Source organism: Entelurus aequoreus, linkage group LG08 (assembly GCF_033978785.1).
Source record: "Entelurus aequoreus isolate RoL-2023_Sb linkage group LG08, RoL_Eaeq_v1.1, whole genome shotgun sequence".
Lineage (NCBI taxonomy): Eukaryota > Metazoa > Chordata > Actinopteri > Syngnathiformes > Syngnathidae > Entelurus > Entelurus aequoreus.
Genome location: NC_084738.1, coordinates 17910979 through 17915224, shown reverse-complemented (window position 1 = coordinate 17915224; position 4246 = coordinate 17910979).

Genomic DNA, 4246 nt, shown 5'->3' with positions numbered 1-4246 from the left:
ATATATATATATATATATATATATATATATATATATATATATATATATATATACATATATATATATATATACACATGTATATATATATATATATTGATATATATGTTTATATATATATATGTATGTGTATATATATGTATGTATGTATGTATGTATGTGTATACATATGTATGTATATATATGTGCATATATATATATTATATATATATATATATATATATATATATGTATATATATATATATATATATATATATATATATATATATATATGTATATATATATATATATATACATACATATGTATACATGTATTCAGTCGCGATCAAAAGTTTACATACACTTGTGAAGAACATAATGTCATGGCTGTCTTGAGTTCCCAATAATTTCTACAACTTCTTTTTTTGTGATAGAGTGATTAGAGCACATACGTGTTGGTCACAAAAAACATTCATGAAGTTTAGTTCTTTTATTAATTTATTATGGGTCTACTGAAAATGTGACCAAATCTGCTGGGTCAAAAGTATACATACAGCAATGTTAATATTTGGTTACATGTCCCTTGGCAAGTGTCACTGTAATAAGGCACTTTTGGTAGCTATCCGCAAGCTTCTGGGTGAATTTTTGACTACTCCTCTTGACAAATTTGGTGCAGTTCAGCTAAATGTGTTGGTTTTCTGACATGGACTTGTTTCTTCAGTATTGTCCACAGGTTTAAGTCAGGACTTTGGGAAGGCCAATCTAAAACCTTAATCCGAGCCTGATTTAGCCATTCCTTTATCACTTTTGACGTGTGTTTGGGGTCATTGTCCTGTTGGAACACCCAACTGTGCCCAAGACCCAACCTCCGGGCTGATGATTTTAGGTTGTCCTGAAGAATTTGGAAGTAATCCTCCTTTTTCATTGTCCCATTTACTCTCTGTAAAGCACCAGTTCCCTTGGCAGCAAAACAGGCCCAGAGCATAATACCACCACCACCATGCTTGACGGTAGGATTTGTGTTCCTGGGATAAAAGGCCTCACCTTTTCTCCTCCAAACATATTGCATATTTTTGTCTCATCTGACCACAGAACTTTCCTCCAGAAGGTCTTGTCTTTGTCCATGTGATGTCAGATGAAACAAAAATCACCATAGGGGGAATCTTGTTCACTTTATTACTGTTTCAGTTCGGGCTTTGTAATGAGTCCCTCTTGCCATCAGGCGGAGTATAGTACACTTCAGAAGTTTTTTCCAGTTTTAGCCATGTAATGAGTTGGTCTCACCATCAGGGGGAAGTGTTGTTCAGAATACTGCACTGTATTCCTGTTTGCATAGTTTTGGCCTTGTAAAGAGTGTCTGGCCATGAGGGGGAATCGTGATTACTTCATTACTGTTTTCATAGTTTTGGCCTTGTAAAGAGTGTCTGGCCATGAGGGGGAATCGTGATTACTTCATTACTGTTTTCATAGTTTTGGCCTTGTAAAGAGTGTCTGGCCATGAGGGGGAATCGTGATTACTTCATTACTGTTTTCATAGTTTTGGCCTTGTAAAGAGTGTCTGGCCATGAGGGGGAATCGTGATTACTTCATTACTGTTTTCATAGTTTTGGCCTTGTAAAGAGTGTCTGGCCATGAGGGGGAATCGTGATTACTTCATTACTGTTTTCATAGTTTTGGCCTTGTAAGAGTCTGTGTTTACTTCAGTGGCGTGCGGTGAGGTTAATGTCTGGTGAGGCACGACTGCATCATCACAGTCAAATTTAAAAACATATGAACCTGCAGTGCAGGTGTACCTAATGTTGTGTCCCTGCGGTCGTTCGCGGCTCCTGCAGCGCGAGCATTGTTGCTTTTGCACTTTTTGGCTTCTTGTTAAGTGACTTTTTTGGGTGGATTCGGTCTTGCACGTGGAGGGTTTGGGTGTGGGCTTTGGTTGGTGTGGCCGCGGCGCTCCCGTCGGGCGGTGCATTCTGCGGCGGAGGTGCTTGGCACCAGGAGGCGGGGTTATGAGACGAGCCTCACACAGTGTGTCTCCGCAGCAGTTTTATGATCGCTCAGCACTAAAAATACGTTACACACATACAGTTGTTGACAAAATACACTGTACATTATATACCTCAGCTAACTAAACTATGGAAATGTATAATATAATTCATATAGCAATACGGTGTCACTGCACAGCAGGCCAGCAGTTAGCCGAGTCGCAATCCATGGTGAGGCACAAGTGCCTCAACTGGCTGCTGATCACTGAGTCTCTTCTCAGTATTTGAACGGCAAATGTGAAAATAAAAATAAAAAATAATCTAAAACTGGTGAAGTTAAATGGAAAATAACTTTAGTATAATCACTGGATACATATAACAATTAAATTATTATTTTTTTCTTTTTCTTTTTTTTTTCTTTCCATGATGGCAGGTGAGGCCCCGCCTCCCCTGCCTCTAGTGACGGCACGCCACTGGTTTACTTTATTACTGTTTTCATAGTTTTTGGAGTTTAGTTCACTTCATTGCTGAGTTTTCATTGTTTTGGCCTTGTAATGAGTAAATAAGTACATTTCATTTTAATGTAGCACTTTTCATAGAGAGAGCTCGCAAAGTGCTTCACATCATTAAAATACAAACAGTACATTCAAAATAAGCATATAGCATAAAGCAACGACAGAGACATTGCAAATAAAATAAAAAATATGACAATGAAATAATTATATAAAGTAATAACAAATGATAATAGAATATTAGTAGGATGCACACTTAAACACATGTTTTTAATTGCCTTTTAAAAATGTCCACAGAAAAGGCATCTCCTAGCTCAGACCTGGGCATTCTGCGGCCCGCGGGCCGCATCCGGCCCTTTGTACGTCCCTGTCCGGCCCGCGTGAGGCCAATTATAAATTACAAAATAAATTTAAAAAAGTATCTATTTCGAGTGTGCAATACAACGGTGCTGCTTTTGTTTTGAAAAGCATTATTTGTATTACTTCCGTGCGGACGTATGCTCGTGCGCGCAGCGGCAATCACAAATACAAAATAAATTTTAAAAAAAACATCTTTGTCGTGCGTGCAATACAACTGTACTGCTTTTATTTTGAAAAGTGTTATACGTGCGTATGTCCTGTGAGGGAAGGCGCACAGCGACAAGTGATGCCCGGTTATCCCCGAGACGCTAAAAAGAGAAAAGTTGATGACGAATGGCGTGTTTTAAAAAAGACATGGACTGCCAAGTAAAGGTAAAGCCGTGTGCTTATTTGTGGTACACACGTTGCTGTGTTTAAAGAATATAGTGTAACGACCTGCTGAAGTTGATGTTGTCTTCTTGAGTTGCGTAAATGAGAAGTGAGGAGACGTGCGTGTGGAAGGAACGAGATATGTTGAGCTGTGTTAGTATAGCTTGCTCAATAAAAGTTTAAAAAGAGCGTCAGACTTGGTGTGCACTTCTTCTGGATGCTACAATTGGTGTCAGAAGTAAAACTTTGCGCATACTGCACTGTTTGTGTGCTACGTCATCGGGAGGTACGTGCCACGTGAGGAGCTCGCCGCGAAGAGAGAGAGAGACAGAGAGAGAGAGAGAGAGCGTTTACAGGTGCAGCCACGCTGCTTGCCACGGGGGGAATTCCGCCCTCAATGAAGACTCCCAGGTTTGATGGCAAGGCGAACTGGGAGGCATTTCATCCCACTTGTGACATCAATTGTAGCGTCCAGAAGAAGTGCACACCAAGTCTGACGCTCTTTTTAAACTTTTATTGAGCAACCTATACTAAACACAGCTCAACTTATCTCGTTCTTTCCAAAAGGAAAACCAATCCTCACTCCTCATTTCCGCAACAGCAACGCTTCTTCCTTCTTCGCCAATCACCTTACAGGCGTGCTACGTTCACAACAAAGAGGATGCAGGATGAATTGACAGACATTGAAATTTTTGTATCGTAATATACATCAGGAAGTGTTGTGTAAGAAAGTGTTAAAAATAAAACCATCAAAAGCCATCTGCTTTTATATAAAGATAAGTTAGGTTGAATGAAAATATTATTATTATCTATCTTACGGTATATCAAAAATAATTTGAGCAAAATTTAATTGAAATATTGTCGGTGTGGCCCTCCAGCAGTGCTCGGGTTGCTCATGCGGCCCCCGGTAAAAATTAATTGCCCACCCCTGTCCTAGCTCATGAGGGGGTGCATTCCACCATTTAGGTGCAACTGACTCGAAAGCTCTGGTCTATCACCTTTACTCTTTAAATGTTGCACAAGGTACAGCAAGCAGAAGGCGATTAGCA